Consider the following 20,632-nt stretch of genomic DNA (forward strand, 5'->3'; position numbering starts at 1 on the left):
ATAAAGTGGTGAAAATTGGCTTCTACCTCACAGTTGTTGTTTTTTGCCTTCCTCTGGATCAACTTGCTGGATGACAGGCCAAACTGGATGGATAAATGTCTTTTTTGGGCCTCATGTACTATGTTACTATGTTACTAGAAGGTACTCTGAGATGTAATTTTTTTGTAGAAAGCCATACTAGATCACCCAACACAAATGTTGGACCTACAGACTGCTTTCTATTTGCTTGTTCACATTGGATGCTTTGAGCTTTTTCCAGGCTCTTGCGAGCCTGGGTCGAAAGTCTGCACAGATCGTCAAAGAAAGCATCCACAGCGGGATTTATAGAGCTGGACCCAGATACAGAGGCAAAGCACGGATTAAAATCATAGTTACAATGCCACTAGAGGAGCTAACATAGTTGTTATAGCAAAGTCCGCCAGGGACAAAAACCTTTTCCTCTGATTTTGGCAGTGTGGGAATTTGCTCTGGTAGTTTGGATAAGCGGGTGCAGTACAGAGGCAAAATACAAGTTCGTAATTCAAACTTCAGTGTTTTTTCACACATGATGCCAAAAACAAAACGTCACTTTTGCACTGTCGGTGTTACTTCACACCCAATGGCAAGTTAATATAAAAAAGTCACCTGGGTGGCAGTTTTGACTCAGCACAGGCCTCAGATCCCAGCACACAGACATGGCTTTTCAGCCGAGCTGCCTATTTAAGAACAGTCAGGTGCTGCCAAAACCCGGACTGGCACTTAAAATCAGGTCCGGTACTTGACCTCATCTGATTGGAAATCAACCCAGCAACACATGCTGGGAGGAAAGTACCTGTTTTCCCAGACCTAAACTCTCACTGTGTTACATACCCCCACTTTGTTCAACCCCGCGGGGGTGAACACACACCATAAAGTGTACCCGGGACAGGGCATCCGCGTTTCCCTGTAACCGGCCTGCCCTGTGTTCCACCGAAAACTTAAGGGAGAGAAACCATCAGATGACCCGGACATTTCTGTCCTTAACCTGGCCCATCCACTTGAGAGGGGAGTGGTCAGTCATCAGGTGGTATTTTCTCCCCAATAAATAATAGTGGAGAGAATCGAGTGCCCACTTGATAGCCAGGCACTCTCTCTCCACTATACTATACCGGGTCTCGGCTGGGGTGAGTTTACGGCTAAGAAAGACAACGGGATGCTCCTCCCTGTTGAATTCCTGAGACAGTACAGCACCGAAGCCTACTTCGGGGGCATCGGCCTGTACTATAAACTTCCTTTTGAAGTCGGGCATCACCAAAACCGAGGACCCGCACAGGGCCGACTTCAAAGCGGAGAAAGCCTTTTTCGCCCGATCATCCCAGCGAACCATCACTGACTTGTGTCCCCTCAAGAGCCCTGTCAATTGCTCGGCCACCGTAGCAAAGTGGGGGACAAACCTCATGTAATAGCCCACCATTCTGAGGAATGACTTTACTTGTCTAGTGGTGACAGAGGCAATGCAAATTTGGCCCCGACCTATTTTGTTCACTTGGGGTTTGATGACTGCACCCAATGACATACCCCAGATACTGTCACGGCCATGGTCATGGTCGTGACTCCTGTGTCCGCATGCTGTTGCCTGCGGTTTGGGTCTTGCTGTTCAGCCACAGGTGAGGGCCGCTAGTCTGTTGCCTCACTTGTGGTTGCCGCTGGCAACATGTGATGGTACTTGGCAGTATAGCAGCCGGAGCTGGTGCTAGGTTGCTTACTGTCAAGTGCATGTAGTTACACCTGAGTTGAATGTGTATATGTTATGCACTTTTGTATGTCTGGTGTGCACTCGGTGTTTTTTTGGTGTGCACTGTGACATTTTCCCTTCACTGTAGCTGCCCGTGGCAACGTTTGGTTTGATGTACATGTGGTGGCAGTGTCTCGGCCTTTTGGCCGGCTCCCAGGACACGTTTGCCGCACATGTCGTTGTCATCGGTAACAGCTGCAGTGAGTATTTGTGTGTATTTCCCCTTATGTGGTCTCACTACACTTCCTGGTGTTGGAAGGGTTAATTCCCTTCTGTGTGTGTGAACACTGGGCGTGTCTGTGTGGGTGTGACTACTTGGGCCTATAAAGCCTCATTGTTATCTCCAGTCTGGGGGGTACTTCAGCCATGGCTAGCTGGAGTATCCTCCTGTGTTATATCACCTGCCAGTGGGGGCCACCCTTGTGGTCATAAGTTTAGGTTTTATACTGATGTTCACCTGATGTTTTCCTTTCTTATCTGTTATTGCAACTATGGATGTCCTGGTTACCTGTGTGATATGTGTGCTGTGTCCCTGAGTGTTTTGTGGACATTAGTTGTCATGCATGGGTTCCAGTCAGCGTGGCTGTGACAGGTACGTTTGGAACTACTTTAGTTCGACTGTCATATCTGTATGTTGTATGTGTTCCCCCATTCCTTGCAGCTTGGCCAGTGAGACTCCAGTTCCTCCCTGTCCAGAAGGAACAAGTCGTCTTACCCTACTCCTAGTTCAGGGACCGGTCGGAGGGTGAGTAGGGATCCGCGGTTCCTGAGCATGGGCCCTCCTATCTTCAAGGTCGGCCCATGCAGCTAGGAGTTAGGGACGGATTAGGGATGTATTAGAAGGTGACCTGCTCCCTATTCTGTAGTCCTGGCCGAGCAGCCATTAACATCTTCTGGCATTGCACGGCTGAGGATTTTCCCCATCCTCAGCCGTGATAGATACTTAGTCTCCTCTAACCCTATCACACATTTTTTAGGGTTAGCAGTTAGTCCTGCCTTCCAAAGGGAGTCCACTACAGCCTACACTTTGGGTAGGTGACTTTCCCAGTCGGTACTGTGGATGACAATATCGTCCAGGTAAGCCAAAGCGTATTGACGATGTGGACACAGCACAATGTCCATAAGCCGTTGAAAAGTGGCAGGGGCACCATGCAGACCAAAGGGTAGCACCTTGTATTGATACAGCCCTTCAGGTGTGATGAAGGCAGTTTTCTCTTTGGCAGCCTCATTTAAGGGCACCTGCCAGTAGCATTTTGTGAAGTCCAAAAGAGAAAAATACCGGGCTTTTCCTAACCTCTCAATAAGCTCATCCACCCGGGGCATGGGATATGCATCGAATTTGGAAATGTCATTCAGTTCACGAAAATCGTTACAGAACAGTAATGTCCCATCTGGCTTGGGTATTAAGACTATAGGACTGGCTTACTCACTTTTAGACTCCTTAATGACATCTAGTTGCAGCATTAACTGCACTTCCTCCAAGATTGCTTGTCGCTGAGTCTCGGGTACCCGGTATGGTTTTAACTGGACTTTGACCTGAGGTTCCATGGCAATGGCATGCTGGATTGTCCAGGGAGGTCCGAAAACACATCCGTATTCCGACTAACGAACTCCCTGGCCTCCTGAGCCTGTTTAGAGGAGGGGCTTACCTTTAAGTCTATAGAAATGTGGGTCCAAGGTCTCTGTGGAATGGGCAAGGGACAAAGCAAATCAGCAGGACATCTCCTGGGTATCTTGGCCCTAGCACACACCTCACACGCAGAGACAAAGGTAGTCAATGCAGTCTTCAATACTAAAGCTATACAATGAGGCACCCGCCTTCACATTAGCATACCAAGACGAAACGTAACTAAGAAGTTAAACTGCGCAAAAAACAGGGCCCACCGTGCTTGCCAGGGATTCAAGCTCTTGGCCATATCCAGATAAATCAAATTGTTATGGTCTGTGAGTACAGTAATTTGGTGCTGAGCTCCCTAAAGGAAGTGATGCCACTTAATGGCTAACAATTCACGGTTGCAGATATCATAATTCCTCTCAGCATAGGAGAGGAATTTTCAAGAAAAATGCACAAGGTTTTAGGTTAGTCAAGGAGGTGTCACAGACGTACCGAGACATACGGACATTCCAGAGACAGTTGGCAGGAGGTCTGTGAGACTGGCAACACGTGGTTTGATCTGACATGTTTTCCTGTTGGATCAAAATTGCTTGCCATGCTTTTTTTCCCCAGGTGTGGCTATTGTGGTAATTTAACCATCTATATTTATTGTTTCTCCCACTATGTTATGCGGTTTATAGCTTCTGTTGGACTTGTCGTTAGCTTGTGTTTGTTTCTCGGCTGAGTTACTGGTGCTACCAACTCTTCATTGAAGATAAGTGTTTCCTTTCCCTTTTGTATTTTGTTTATTTATATATACAGTGAGGAACAGAAATATTTGAACACGCTGCGGTTTTGCAAGCTCTCCCACTTAGAAATCATGGAGGGGTCTGAAATTCACATTGTAGGTGCATTCCCACTCTGAGAGACAGAATAAATAAAAAAATTTCAGGAAATCACATTGTATGATTTTTAAAGAATTTATATGTCTTGCACTGCTGAACATAAGTATTTGAACACCTGAGAAAATCAGTGTTAATATTTGGCATAGAAGCCTTTGTTAGCAATTACAGAGGTCAAACGTTTCCTGTAGTTCTTGACCAGGTTTGCACACACTGCAACAGGGATTTTGGCCCACTCCTCCACACAGATCTTCTCTAGATCTGTCAGGTTTCGGGGCGGTCGCTGAGCAACACAGAGTTTCAGCTCCCTCCAAAGATGTTCTATTGGATTTAGATCTGGAGACTGGCTAGGCCACTCCAAAATCTTGATATGCTTCTTACGGAGCCACTCCTTGGTTATCCTGGCTGTGTGCTTCGGGTTGTTGTCATGTTGGAAGACCCAGCCACGACCCATCTTCAAAGCTCTGACTGAGGTAAGGAGGTTGTTGCTCAAAATCTCACAATAAATTGCCCCATTAATCCTCTACTTAATACAGTGCAGTCGCCCTGTCCCCTTTGCAGAAAAGCACCCCCAAAGCATGATGTTACCACCCTCATGCTTCACAGTACAGGTGATGTTCTTGGGATGCAACTCAACACGACGAGTGAAGTTTAGACCAAAAAGTTCTACTTTGGTCTCATCTGACCACATGACTTTCTCCTATGCCTCCTCTGATCATCCAGATGGTCATTGGCAAACCAGACGGGCCTGGACAATGTGATGACTTGAGCAGGGGAATCTTCCGTGCAATGCATGATTTGAAGCCATGACGGCGTAGTGTTCTACCGACAGTGACTGGTGCTACCCAGCTCTCTTTATGTCATTGACCAACTCCTCCCTTGAAGTTCTGGGCTGATTCCTCATATTTCTTATCATCAGTGATACCCCACAAGTTGAGATCTTGTATGGAGCCCCAGTCCGAGGGAGACTGACAGTCATCTTTAGCCTCTTACATTTTCTAACAATAGCTCCAACAGTTGATCTATTTTTACCAAGCTGCTTGGCGATTGCCCTGTAGCCCTTTCCAGCCTTGTGGAGGTCAATCATTTTGTCTCTAGTGTCTTTTGACAGCTCTTTGGTTTTGCCCATGGTAGTAGATGGGGTCTGACTGACTGTGGGGTGGACAGGTGTCTTTAAAGAGCTCAGACAGGTGCTACTAAGTTAGATAAATGAATGGAGTAGAGGTGGACTTTTTAAAGGCACAGTAACAGGTCTTTGAGAGCCAGAGTTCTTGCTGTTTCTCAGTGCAATAAACTCTTTAAAAATCATACAATGTGATTTCAGAGTGGGAATGCACCTCCAATGTGAATTTCAGACCCCTCCATGATTTCTAAGTGGGAGAACTTGCTAAATTGCAGGGTGTTTAAATACTTCTGTTCCTCACTGTATATATGTGTGTGTTGCATTTCCCTGTTTGTCATTATGCCTAAGGGAGACTCCTGTACGTCCTTCCCTTTGGAGGAACAGAAAGACTCAGTCCTGGCATTAGTTCCACGGTCCTATAGGGTGAGATAGGATTCTAGGTATTTGGTGTATGAACTTGCCTACCTTTAGGGCCTGATCATACTGGTAGTCTGTCAGGACTGGAGGTGTCCATCTGTCAAGGAACCATGAACCAGACGTACAACAAGAGGTAAGTGGAAATAAGAAGGCTTTATTGAAAATAAAGCTGTAAGGCAAAAGTCCAAACGGATGGCTAAACCGAAGCAGGGTCTTGCGAAGCCAGAGGTCAGGAACCGGAAGGGTAGTCAGACGAAGCCTGGATCAGGAACCAGCAGGTTAGTCAGACGAAGCCTGGATCAGGAACCAGCAGGGTAGTCAGACGAAGCCTGGATCAGGAACCAGCAGGGTAGTCAGACGAAGCCAGGATCAGGAACCAGAAGCAGCAGCAGTCTTAGAAGCATGTGAACACAGGAGGACCAAGCAAGGAACTGAAGCCACAGACCTCCTATATATATGAGCTAGGCATCCAGCTCCTCCCAGTGGGAAGGAGAAGCCGCAGTGTGGGAGGCTACAAGAAACCCAAAAACCAAGATGGCCGCCAGCACATGTCAAATGAAGGAGAACAGCAAGAAGGTAAGACCATGACAGTACCTCCCCCTCAAGGGCCCCTCCTCCGCGGAGTAAAGAACGGTTTCTGAGGGAAGCGTGCGTGGAAGGCTCGGAGCAAGGCAGGAGCATGGACATCTGCGGAGGGAACCCAGGAACGCTCCTCTGGACCATAACCACGCCAATGGACCAAAAACTGCACCCGACCGCGGACCAGGCGTGAGTCCAGGATATTGCTCACCTCATACTCCTCACGATTGCCCACTTGGACCGGGTGAGGCCGAGGAACCGAGGAAGTGAAACGATTACACACCAGTGGCTTCAACAGGGAGACATGAAACACGTTGGAGATCCGCATGCCAGGAGGAAGCGCAAGGGCATAGGCTACCGGGTTTACCCTGCAAAGCACTCGGAAGGGACCAACAAAGCGAGGCGCCAGCTTGGGAGTGGGCACCCGAAGGTTGAGGTTGCGGGTGGACAACCATACGCGGTCTCCGACCTGGTAGGAAGGAGCGGGCGCTCGTCTGCGATCAGCCTGAAGTCTCTGGCGCTGCGCAGAGACCTCAAGGGACCTCTGGATCTGTACCCAAGAAGCACGTAGGACGGAAAGGTGATCCTCCACAGCCGGAATATCCTGGGGAGAGAATACCTCTGGTAACACGGCAGGTTGGAACCCATAATTGGCCATGAAGGGAGACGTCCCAGAGGAAGAGTTCACCGCCGTGTTCCTGGCAAACTCAGCCCAAGGCAGGAGGTCAACCCAAATGTCTTGGTGATCGGAGGCATAGCAACGAAGGAATTGCTCCAAGGCCTGATTGGATCGTTCTGCGGCCCCATTGGACTGAGGGTGGTAGGCCGAGGAGAAAGAGAGATGAATCCCCAACTGGGAGCAAAAGGCGCGCCAGAACCTGGACACAAACTGACTCCCCCGATCCGACACAATCTCCTTGGGCAAACCGTGCAACCGGAAGACCTCCCTGGCAAAAATCATGGCCAACTCTTGTGCAGAGGATAACTTCTTGAGAGGAACACAGTGGCACATTTTGGAAAACCGATCCACAATCATGAGAATGACCGTATGGCCTCGGGATGCAGGGAGGTCCACAATGAAATCCATCCCCAGGTGTGACCATGGACGCTCCCCGGTGGCTATGGGTTGCAAAAGGCCCAACGGAAGGTGCCGAGGGGACTTACTCTGGGCACAAACGGAGCATGCCGCTACATATGCGGCGATGTCGGAACGTAGAGAAGGCCACCAGAACAGACGTGAAACAGCCCAGGACAGCTGATTCTTTCCAGGATGCCCCGCGGCCTTGGAGTTATGGTAGGTTCGCAACAACCGAGTGCGCAACTCCTCAGGCACAAAACATCTGCCGTTGGGTCTCCCAGAGGGAGCACCAGATTGAGCCGCCAAAATCTGCTCACCCAGGGGAGAGGTCAGGCTGGTGCGAATGGCGGCCAGGATCTGATTCGGAGGTATGACCGAAGTCGGAATCGACTCCTCCCCGGACAGCTCGGAGTACTGCCGTGATAAGGCATCCGCTCTGATGTTCTTGGAACCGGGTAGGTAGGAGACCACGTAATTAAAACGTGACAAGAAAAGAGCCCATCTGGCCTGACGTGGTGTCAATCTCTTGGCCTCAGAGAGGTAGGTCAGATTCTTGTGGTCCGTCAGGATGAGAACCGGAACCACCGAGCCCTCGAGCAAGTGCCTCCATTCTTTAAGGGCCTGCACGATGGCCAATAACTCCCTGTCACCAATCTGATAGTTGCACTCCGCGGAAGACAGTTTCCGGGAGTAAAACCCACAAGGAAGCAGAGGACCCTGCTGGTGTTCTACGCTGAGACAGAAGGGCGCCTACTCCCGTCTCAGACGAGTCCACCTCGAGGACAAAAGGCAACCCAGGGTTGGGATGCGACAGAATCGGAGCCGACACAAAGGCGGACTTTAGAGCCTCAAAAGCTCGGATGGCCTCGAGTGGCCAGACCTGGGGATTACTGCCCTTCCTGGTCAGATCCGTGAGAGGCTTGGCTAGCATGGAAAAGTCCCTGATGAACTTCCGATAATAATTGGCGAAGCCCAAAAAGCGCTGCAGGGCACGAAGACCACTGGGCTGGGGCCACTGTAAGACAGCCGAAACCTTCTCAGGATCCATGGAGAACCCCTCAGCGGAAATGATGTAACCTAAGAAGGTTACCTGGGATCGATGAAATTCGCATTTCTCAAGCTTACCGAACAGCTTGTTCTCTCGTAAACGTTGCAACACTCGTCTGACATCCAGAATGTGGGCCTCCATGGATTCCGAATATACCAAGATGTCATCCAAATAGACCACCACACACTGCTGCAACAGGTCACGGAAAACATCGTTGATGAATTCCTGGAAGACTGCGGGCGCATTGCACAACCCAAAGGGCATAACCAAGGATTCATAATGACCAGTCCTGGTGTTAAACGCGGTCTTCCACTCATCGCCCGCCTTGATCCTTACCAGGTTATATGCCGCCCTCAGGTCGAGTTTGGTAAAGACCGTGGCCCCTTTGAGGCGATCGAACAGCTCGGAAATCAAGGGTATCGGGTAAGCGTTCTTGATCGTGATGCGATTGAGACCCCTGTAATCGATGCAAGGCCTCAACTCACCGCCCTTCTTTTTCACAAAGAGAAATCCAGCCCCTGCCGGGGACGAGGATTTGCGAATGTGTCCGCGTGAAAGCGCCTCCCTCACGTACTCCTCCATGGCCTCATTCTCCGCTACCGACAGTGGATAGACTTTGCCACGAGGAGGAACGGCACCAGATTGTAACTCTATGGCACAATCGTATGGGCGGTGCGGAGGTAGGGCAACCGCACGCACCTTATCGAATACATCCCGGTACTCCTCGTATTCAGGAGGCAACAGAGAGTCCGAGGAAGTACACAGCAACTTGACAGGCCCATGGATACAACTAGCCCCACACTGCGGTGACCACGAGAGGATCTCGGCCGATCTCCAATCGAAAGTCGGATTATGCTTCTGGAGCCAGGGGTACCCCAAGACCACCGAGTAGTGTGGAGACGAAATAACCTGGAGACAGACCGACTCTCTGTGAACGGCACCAATGACCATCCCCACTGGAAGGGTCTCATGAGTCACGTGTGGCGGCAGAAGGGGTCTGCCGTCTATCGCCTCAAGAGCCAGTGGGGAACCTCGAGGCTGCAGAGGAATGGAATTGGCGGCAGCGAACACACTATCAATGAACAAACCACCAGCACCAGAGTCCACCAACGCCTGGGTCGTCACCGAGCCCCCGACCCAGGAGAGGACAACAGTAATCAGTGGTTTGTCAACACGGGAAACCGGGGACGAGGAGACTCCACCCAAGATCTGCCCCCGACAGGATCTCAGGTGCGAGCGTTTCCCGGACGGTTCGGGCATGCCAAACGAAAATACCCACCGAGACCACAGTACATGCATCGGCCCTCGCGTCTCCGGAGTACCCTCTCCCCCTCGGACAGGCGAGCAAACCCCAGCTGCATGGGTTCACCCCCAGACAAGTCATCCCCAGGAGGCGTGGGAGGAGAGGGAGGCACGGGTGGGACAGCAAACGTAGGCGCCAATCTGTTAGAAGACCTCCGCAGGCTCTCCTTAAAGGAAGGTCTCTCCCTGAGTCTGGTGTCAATCAAAATCAGGAAAGAAATAAGAGACTCGAGCTCCACTGGTAGGTCCTTAGCTGCAACCTCATCCTTCAAGGCATCCGAGAGACCATGAGAGAAAGCAGCGACCAGAGCCTCATTATTCCAGCCCACCTCTGCTGCCAGGGTACGAAACTCAATGGCGTATTCAGCTACGGATCGTGAACCCTGTCTGATGGACATAAGGAGCTTCGCAGCAGAGGCAGCACGAGCCGGCACATCGAATACCTTCCGAAGAGAAGCAACAAAACCGGAAAACTCGGCAACCACCGGATTGTTGTTCTCCCATAAAGGGCTGGCCCAGGCCAAGGCCTTGTCCGAGAGCAGCGAGATCAAGAAGCCCACCTTTGATCTCTCAGTAGGAAAGGCATGTGGCAGCAACTCGAAATAAATGCCCACCTGGTTAAGGAAACCTCGGCACTGAGTTGGCTCTCCCCCAAAGCGCTGTGGAAGGGGGGCAGAACTGGTCATACCCCCGAAACACCGCAGGCGCAGCAACAGGTGTCGGGGTAGACTCTGGCGCAACAACCGGAGCGGCAGTAGGAGCGGGCCCAGGAGCGACAACCGACCCATCGGCAACGCAAGCTAAATGAGCTGTGCGTTCAAGCAGGGTTTGCAACGCCACAGCGAACCGACCCAACAGGTGATCCTGCTGATCAAGTCTGGCAACCAGTGTAGGTAGCGAGGCTGGCCCTGTATCGTCAGAATTCATGGCTTGGTCCTAATGTCAAGGAACCATGAACCAGACGTACAACAAGAGGTAAGTGGAAATAAGAAGGCTTTATTGAAAATAAAGCTGTAAGGCAAAAGTCCAAACGGATGGCTAAACCGAAGCAGGGTCTTGCGAAGCCAGAGGTCAGGAACCGGAAGGGTAGTCAGACGAAGCCTGGATCAGGAACCAGCAGGATAGTCAGACGAAGCCTGGATCAGGAACCAGCAGGGTAGTCAGACGAAGCCTGGATCAGGAACCAGCAGGGTAGTCAGACGAAGCCAGGATCAGGAACCAGAAGCAGCAGCAGTCTTAGAAGCATGTAAACACAGGAGGACCAAGCAAGGAACTGAAGCCACAGACCTCCTATATATATGAGCTAGGCATCCAGCTCCTCCCAGTGGGAAGGAGAAGCCGCAGGGTGGGAGGCTACAAGAAACCCAGAAACCAAGATGGCCGCCAGCACATGTCAAATGAAGGAGAACAGCAAGAAGGTAAGACCATGACACCATCTTCCTTCCCTAGTTTCCAGGCCTTATTCCGGCTCAGGGAGACGCACCAGAGTCTTGCTCCTCTGGGAAATTGTTTGTTCCATCAGAATTGCGTCATAAGGTGTTTGAGGAACATCACTGTACGGATGTTATGGGACACCCTGGGAGTAGATCCACTGCCGACCTCATCTCTCCTAGATTCTAGTGGCCGGGGTTGCGTAAGTGTGTTGAAGACTATGTGTTGGCCTGTAGTATCTGTGCACACGCTAAGGTGACACATGCTCGACCTTCTGGATCTCTACTTCCGTTGCCCATCCAGACCATGGACACACTTGTCTATAGATTTTATTACTGATATGCCTAATTCGTCTGGAAAAACTGTTATTCTGGTGGTAGTTAGTCATTTTAGTAAAATGGCGCACTTTTAGCATTAGGTAGGCCAGGCAATGCTATAAACACTTGCGCAAGTGTTTGTTGACAACATAGTGAAACTTCATGGCATTCCCTCTGACGTGGTCTTGGATCATGGGACTTAGTTTGTGTCCAGATTCTGGAAGGCGTTCTGTACTCGGCAGATGGAGCGCACTAATCTGAGTCTGGAGACTTACTTAATATATTTTGTCTCTGAGAACCAGGAGGAATCGTCCTCATTTTTGTCTTTGACCGAGTTTGCCATAAACAATCATAGACAGGAGTCCACTGGTAAGTCACTGTTTTTTGGGGCATATGGGTTTCACCAGCAATTTTGTGCATTCTCTGGTTCTGATACTTCCGGTATCCCTGAGGAGGAATGTTTTTCGGCATCATTGTCTTCTATATGGTGGAAAATTCAAAATTACCTGATGAATATGGGCAACGTCTATAATAGTGTGGCTGACAGGAAACGTCTTAATGGTCTGGACCTAAGTGTGGGTGATTTTGTGTGGCTGTCCACAATAAATATTAAGTTGAAGGTTCCGTCTTGGAAGTTGGGTCCAAGGTTTATTGGTCCATATAAGATCACTGCCATTATTAATCCTCTAGCTCTTCGTCTTGAACTTCCTCAGGCTATGAAAACTCATAATGTGTTTCACAAATCCTTGTTTAATAGATATGTTGAACTTTTAAAGTCGTCCCCCTTGCCACCCGCTCCTATCATGGTGGATGGAAGTTTGAAATTCCAGATTACCAAGATTATTGACTCTTGAGTTCTCCATAGATCTCTTCAGTATCTTGTTCACTGGAAGGGTAATGGACCAGAGGAGAGGATGTGGGTATTGACATCTGACGTAAATGCCAGTCGTTTGGTCAAACATTCGAACAGGTCTCATCCAGATAAGGTTGGTCCTGGGTACCCAGAGGTCACCCGTAGAAGGAGGGGTACTGTCGCGGATGTACCGAGACATACGGACATTCCCGCGACAGGTGGCAGGAGATCTGTGAGACTGGCAACATGTGGTTTGATCTGACATGTTTTCCTTTTGGATAAAATGACGTCTGTGTTTTTTCTGGTGCTTGCCACACCTTTTTTTCCCCAAGGTGTGGCTATTGTGGTCATTTAATATTCTCCATTTATTGTTTTTTCTCCCACTATGCTATGCAGTTTATATCTTCTGTTGGACTTGTGGTTCTCTTGTTTTTGGGTCTCGGCCGAGTTACTGGTGCTACCAACGCTTCATTGAAGATTAGTGTTTCCTTTCCCTTTTGTTTTTGTGTGTGTATATATATATATATATATATATATATATATATATATATATATATATAGTGTGTTGCTTTCCGTGTTGTTTGTCATTAGGGACTCCTGTTCATCCTTCCCTTTGGAGGAACAGGTAGATTCAGTCCTGACACTAGTTCCAGGGTCCTATAGGGTGAGATAGGATTCTAGGTATCCAGTGTATGAACTTGCCTACCTTTGGAGCCTGTTCATACTGGTTGTCTGTCGAGACTAGAGTTAGGGTTTTATCTAGGAGGCGTCCATCTTCCTTCCCTAGTTTCCAAGCCTTATTCTGGTATCCACTTTCCCTCCTACGCTCGGTGTGGTTTTCCTCCCACACACGAGCGTGACAGGAGAATGGTCCCTAAACTAGCATAGCACCATCTCCTACCTTAGAGGCATCCACCTTCACAACAAAAGGTTGTGTAACATCAGGCTGGATGAGCACCGGTGCCCAATTAAAAACTACCTTTTAACATCTCAAAGTCAGACAAAAAAGCCATTTGAGAAGATCATCTCCCTTACTGGTTAAATCAGTCAATGGTTTGGCAATGACTTAAAAATCTTTAATATATTTTCTATAATAATTGGCAAAGCCAAGAAACCATTGAAGGGCCTTGAGGGAGGTAGGCCTAGCCCAATCAACAACAGCTCACACTTTAGCAGGATCAATACAGAATTTCTGAGGAGAAAGGATGTAACCCAGAAAGAGACCTCTTACACCAAATGAACTATTTGTTCAATTTTGCAAACAGATTATAATTAGAGTTGAGCGGACACCTGGATGTTTGGGTTTGACGGGTTCAGCTGAACTTCACAAAAAAGTTTGAGTTCGGAACCCGAACTTGACCCCAAACCCCATTGAAGTCAAGGGAGACCCGAACTTTTGAGCACTAAAATGGCTTTAAAAATGTCATGGAAAGAGCTAGAGGGCTGCAAATGGCATCAAAATGTGGTTAAGAGCATGGCAAGTGATCTGCAAAAAAATGTGGATAGGGAAATGACTTTAAATAACATGAAATACGTAAACATAAAAAATAATAATCTTGATCTAGGAGGATGAGATCCATATGGAGTAGGGGGTTGAGGAGGCAGTGGATGTGGCGGTGTAGGTGGAAGCGGCAGTGGAGGTGGAGGTAGCCTTTGGTTTTTAATATATATATATTTTTTTTAAATTAGGGTACACTCCAAAACATTGGGAAAAATAACCTGTGATAACCCCCTCCAGTCGTGCTAAACATAAGTTCAGACAATACACTGGCTGCAGGGCAGGCCAGCACCTCCAAGGAGCAAAGGCCAAGCTCAGTGCATGTGCCCAATTTGGAGACCCATAAGTTACGGCGTCTTCAGGGGTTAGGGCAGAGTGCGAGCGTGTCCTCCTCGCGGCTGGCTTTTAAAAGGTTTGTTGATGACGTGGTTGCTAGGGGCCTCACTAGGGGGCGTGGTGGAGATCACTACTGGGATTCTAATTGGATGCATTACATGGCCCGGCCTACTGTCGTCATGGCCTCCGCCCCCCGACGTCAGCTGCCTCCTACGTTCTACCTTTTGGTTGGTCGACGTCATTGGGGAGCGTCTGGTCGCGTCATAGTTCCGCCTACCCGACGTCACTTACCTCCTGTTTTCCTCCTTCTCATTGGTCCTTGTCGTCAGGTCATCGCGCATGTCCGGTAGGCTTGGCTGTTCTCCGGTGCCTGTGTCAGTGCGCATGCCCTCCGACTTTGTCCCCAGCCTCTTTAGAATTCTGGATTTGATACTTAACTACAGCGCATGCCCACAGACTTAGGCCCCGGCTCTGGCAATATCATTCTTCATATGACTCTTGCTATTAGGTTCCATTCAGGTGATATTTCCTCATATATTTCCTCATATCTTTCACTTCTAACCCTAGTTTACTTTCTACTCATACCTTACCTTTGCCGTGTTTATATCCAGAGATCCTGATATTCTTCATCATTAATGGGACATATCTACTTAGGCACATTAATTCCTTGTTTATTACTTTTGACTGAATTTTATCCAGCTCACATATTGTTTATTCATTTTGGTTTGTGTCCCCAGCTCACTTTTCCACCATGCGTTTTCCCTCTATTAGTGGCTGCCCCCAGATCTCAATATTGGAGTAATTCCCTTTTTGGCCTAATAAATGTCCCCACTATTTTCTCTATTATTCATGATGTTTATTTTATACATACATATACTGCTATACTTTTCTTATGCCTCCTTCTGAACAGAAGAAGGAGGGAAGGAAATACCAAAAAGGGAGGATGGTAATAACAGGAGAGGAGGAGACCGACGAGGAGGGACAGGAGGGAGGGACCCACCAGGTCCCTAGTCCCATTCCTTCGAGTTGACAGAGTAATGTCCAGGGGTATACCTGTACCTCGGAATCACGAGCTATTAGAAGCATTCAATGTCCTTTGTGTACCTCTGCCTTCACTTCTCAAACTACCTCAATCATGGTTGGTCTCATTCCATTTTCTTATTGTCTAATTTCAGTAAGATTTCTCTATTGTATCCCCTAACACGTACTCGCTCGTACATATATACCTGTAGCTGTATCTCACCTGTATAGTGGAATCATGAAGTTCCTTATAGTGGCCATTTTCTCCAGTCAGGCTTCCATTTAATTTATTTTCATTTAATCTTCTTTTAACAAGTCTTACCGCAGAGGAGGTTGCTCTATTTTTTTATAAAAAATAAAAAAATTATATTGTTTGCTATTTTGAATATTTATTATATTACTTTGTTTCTATTTTCTTTCTTCCTAGATTGGGATGATGGCACCTACAGGAAGGACGAGTACGTGAATCCCTCATTTAATCCTCTTGGGGCTAGACTATTTAGTAAGTATATCCATTTGGTTTATTCTTGTTGGAGTTTTTTATCTATATCTCCTTTACGTGGTCCTGATTTGACTTTCATCAGTCCCCAAAATTTAAAATCCGTACTATGGTCTTTATGCTTTTCTCTCATGTGTCTGGCCAGGCTGGTGTCCTCTCCTGTATTAATACTGCTCAGATGTCTTGATATCCTTCTTCTCAACTCCTGAATTGTCTTCCCAACATATAGTTTGGGGCATTGTCAACTGATAACATACACAACCCCCTTTGTCTTGCAATTAATGTAGTCCCTGACTTCATAATTTTTCCCATCCACTGGGTTCATAAAGGTTTTAGTAGTTTTCATCCGACTACAAAAGGTGCAGTCTCCACAAGGGTATGACCCATTGTGGGACAGCCAAGTAGTTTTTATAGTTGTTTAATGGGGTTGGTAGGGACTATGGACCAGCTTTTCTTTTAACTTCTGTCCTCTTCTAAATGTCATAGCTCGGTATTTTGGTATTACTTGTTGTAAATGCATGTCAGCCTTTAAAATATGCCAGTGCCATCTCAAAATTTCTTGTATAGCACTATGTTCTGTATCGTACGTTCCTATACACCGTATAATCTTCTCTCCCTCTCTTGTTTTTTTATTATTATTTGTCAACAGATCAAGTCTTTCTGTCTTCCTGGCTTTGTTATAGGCTCGGTGCAGACATTTTTGGGAATATCCCCTCTCATGAAATCGTGAGTATAAAATACTACATTCTTTTTGGAATGCTTCCTCGGTGGAGCAATTCCGCCTGGCTCTAAGATATTGCCCCACCGGGGTTCCTTTCTTGAGAGAGTCGGGATGGAAGCTTTGCCAGTGTAACAGATTATTTGTTGATGTTACTTTCCGATGTATTTCAGTTTGGATTCTGCCATCAGGTTGCAGATTTATTTTGAGATCCAAGAAGTTGAGAGTACTTTTATGTATTTCAGCTGTGAATTTCATGCCAATCTGATTATCATTCAGTTGGCTTACAAAATCATAAAATTGTGCTTCAGTGTCATCCCAGAAAATTAAAATATCGTCAATATAACGACCCCAAAATAATATGTGTTGCGTGTACCTTTCCATAGTGTCCCTAAAAACTATACAATCTTCCCACCACCCTAAAAATAAATTCGCGAAACTTGGTGCACAAATCGTGCCCATAGCGGTGCCAGTGACCTGTAAATAATATTTTCCATTAAACATAAAATAATTGTGCTTCAACAGAAAGGTTAATAGTGAAATGACAAAATTATTGTGCTCATAATATTGTGTCCCCTTTGTGTTCAAATAATATTGTGTTGCTTGTATGCCAAGGTGATGTTGAATACTAGTATAAAGTGCCTCAACGTCGAGACTTGCTATAAGCGTGTGGGAATTTACTTGGATTTCCTGCAACCTGACGACAGTATCCTTGGTGTCTCTTAGATATGACGGTAGTGTCTTAACAAACGGAGAAATAACCTGTTCCACGTACTCACTAATGCTTTCACATAAACTTTGATTACCTGAGACAATGGGTCTCCCTGGAATTGGTTCCCTTTGTTTATGGATTTTAGGAATAGCGTAAAAGGTTGCTATGGTGGGTCGCGGTCTGTACATAACTTTATACTCTTCCTGAGTAATTAAATTACGTTCTTTGGCATTTTTGAGAAGTTTTTTTAGTTCTAAGATGTATTTTTCAGTGGGGTCTGTTCTTAGCTCCTTATAGGTGTTACTCTCGTTGAGGAGATCCATTATCATTTGCTCATAATCCTTTCTCTCCAGTAAAACAATATTTCCTCCTTTGTCCGAAGGTTTTATGACTAAGTTGTCATTGCTCATTAGATCCTTCATAGCTGTTTGCTCTTCTGTAGTTAAGTTGCTGTACTTGTTCCTTTTGGGGGCTCTGATTTTTTGCAAGTCCCTAGTGACAACGTCCACAAATGTTTGAATGTTTGCATATTTCCCAAATGGGGGGGTAAATTTGGACTTGGGAGTTAGTGTGCTGAATGGTGGACTGGGGGCTATTACTTCACCTTCTCCTTCTCTCAGCAACAACTCAAGGGTTTCAACTGCTTCTCTCTCACAATTTAGTGCATTGACTTCCACTTGCTCAGTGGAATTAAATTCCTTATGTAGTGCTAGTTTCCTAGCGAATAGGTTAATGTCCTTCACCCACAGAAAACAGTTGAAGTGTGGTGCTGGGGTAAAGGAAAGGCCTTTTTGTATCAGACTAATATGTTCAGTTGTCAGATTCATTTTTGTTTTGTTAATGATCTGCATTGCCCCCTCATTACTCGCACTGGGGTTTATATTCGCTTCTCTTAATTTCAATGCTCTTATTCTCAAATTTTTTCATTGTAGCCCCATTTCTCTCTGTCGCGTAATTGTACTCCCATTCCTAGCCCTAAAAAAAAAACCTGGGTTGCAGTTTGGGGTTGTGGGGCAGCATTTATTGATACAGGTAAGGAGGATGATTGTGGATATTGTGGAGATTGTGAGTACTGTGCGTACGAATTTTGGCCCGGGTCTTGACTTGGTGTCCATGTTGTATTTCCAATTGGATTCGGATTACTATTAGAGGTAGGATTCCTTTGGAAATTTTTTCTCTGTGAGTAAGGTGGTTTGTTTTTAGATTTGCGTTTCGTGTTTCCTGTTGTTTGGATTTTACTACCCTCTATTTCAGAGGTTTCTGATTCGGAAATGTCTGTATATTCTCTCCAATTTTCTTTTTGTCTATACGGGAATCGCCCCCCTTGTTTTCTGAGGTATATATTACCAATATCGAAATCTTTTTTATCTCGATTATATTTTCTATGCTTGCGCTCTTTAATTTCTCCTTGAAGGCTTTCTACGTTTTTTTGCAGCTTTTGTTCGTACTCCACAAATTCTGGTTTACTTCTAAATGTTTGGATCTCTTGAATCTCTTTTTGTAATTGCGTCGTAATTTTTGTTCGTAGTCTAACAGATACGCTTGCATCCGCAATGAGTTTTCTGTTAGAAGTATTTCCCACCCTTTTATAAATTCGCTGTCTTCCTGATGAGAGTTAGGAGTGATGTTGATTCTCATTCTATATACGATTTTTTGTTGGGTGTAGGTTTCTAGGCTAGCTGTTTCCCAGACGCCTCTAATGTATCGTCTTTATGTTTTATTAATTTCTTTGAAGGCCTGAGCCACATCAAGACAGTCTACTGGAAGACTTTCGGTAGAGAACACTCTCCCTGCCTCTGCCAAGAACGTTTGAGTCGTTGTCGGGTTTGAGAGAAAGCCTGCCATTGATTTCCTACACACCGATTGGGGTGTACTATTGTCCCTCCTGTAGGTTGTCTCTCCCAGGTATTGGGAAATTGTTGGGATTTTGACCCTATTTTTGAACTACAATTATTGTACTTCTCCTTTAAGAACAGGGGTATGTTGTGTTGACCAACATTCTCTACTACTAATGTCCTATTGGACTCAATTCCACCAATTTTCCCTGCGCCTACCTATTTAACTAAGACTTAACTTTTATTCTCAATTACTTAATATTACTGGTGTGAATAGCTAATTCATTTAAATTAAAATTCCAGTAGTCACTGCCCTTCATATATCACTTAGACCACCTTGTCAGATTGTCAACTGACTAGGTTAACCTCCTATACACTTGTGCCAACAGGCTGTGCGCTACCTGTATATTATATATGCATTGTGTGTGTCATTTTACTTGTACTGGTAAGCGGCAGTGATTTACTGTTATAAAATCAGAGCCTCACACTGCCCCCCGACATGTTTCGCCGTATCACGGCGTCTTTAGGGGTTAGGGCAGAGTGCGAGCGTGTCCTCCTCGCGGCTGGCTTTTAAAAGGTTTGTTGATGACGTGGTTGCTAGGGGCCTCACTAGGGGGCGTGGTGGAGATCACTACTGGGATTCTAATTGGATGCATTACATGGCCCGGCCTACTGTCGTCATGGCCTCCGCCCCCCGACGTCAGCTGCCTCCTACGTTCTTCCTTTTGGTTGGTCCACGTCATTGGGGAGCGTCTGGTCGCGTCATAGTTCCGCCTACCCGACGTCACTTACCTCCTGTTTTCCTCCTTCTCATTGGTCCTTGTCGTCAGGTCATTGCGCATGTCCGGTAGGCTTGGCTGTTCTCCGGTGCCTGTGTCAGTGCGCATGCCCTCCGACTTTGTCCCCAGCCTCTTTAGAATTCTGGATTTGATACTTAACTACAGCGCATGCCCACAGACTTAGGCCCCGGCTCTGGCAATATCATTCTTCATATGACTCTTGCTATTAGGTTCCATTCAGGTGATATTTCCTCATATCTTTCACTTCTAACCCTAGTTTACTTTCTACTCATACCTTGCCTTTGCCGTGTTTATATCCAGAGATCCTGATATTCTTCATCATTAATGGGACATATCTACTTAGGCACATTAATTCCTTGTTTATTACTTTTGACTGAATTTTATCCAGCTCACGTATTGTTTATTCATTTTGGTTTGTGTCCCCACTATTTTCTCTATTATTCGTGATGTTTATTTTATGCATACATATACTGCTATACTTTTCTTATGCCTCCTTCTGAACAGAAAAAGGAGGGAAGGAAATACCAAATAGGGAGGATGGTAATATCAGGAGAGGGGGAGACCGACGAGGAGGGACAAGAGGGAGGGACCCACCATGAGTAATGTCCAGGGGTATACCTGTACCTCGGAATCACGAGCTATTAGAAGCATTCGATGTCCTTTGTGTACCTCTGCCTTCACTTCTCAAACTACCTCAATCATGGTTGGTCTCATTCCATTTTTTTATTGTCTCATTTCAGTAAGATTTCTCTATTGTATCCCCTAACGCGTACTCGCTCGTACATATATACCTGTAGCTGTATCTCACCTGTATAGT

The sequence above is a fragment of the Bufo gargarizans genome, chromosome 9 (assembly GCF_014858855.1).
Source record: "Bufo gargarizans isolate SCDJY-AF-19 chromosome 9, ASM1485885v1, whole genome shotgun sequence".
Taxonomy (NCBI): domain Eukaryota; kingdom Metazoa; phylum Chordata; class Amphibia; order Anura; family Bufonidae; genus Bufo; species Bufo gargarizans.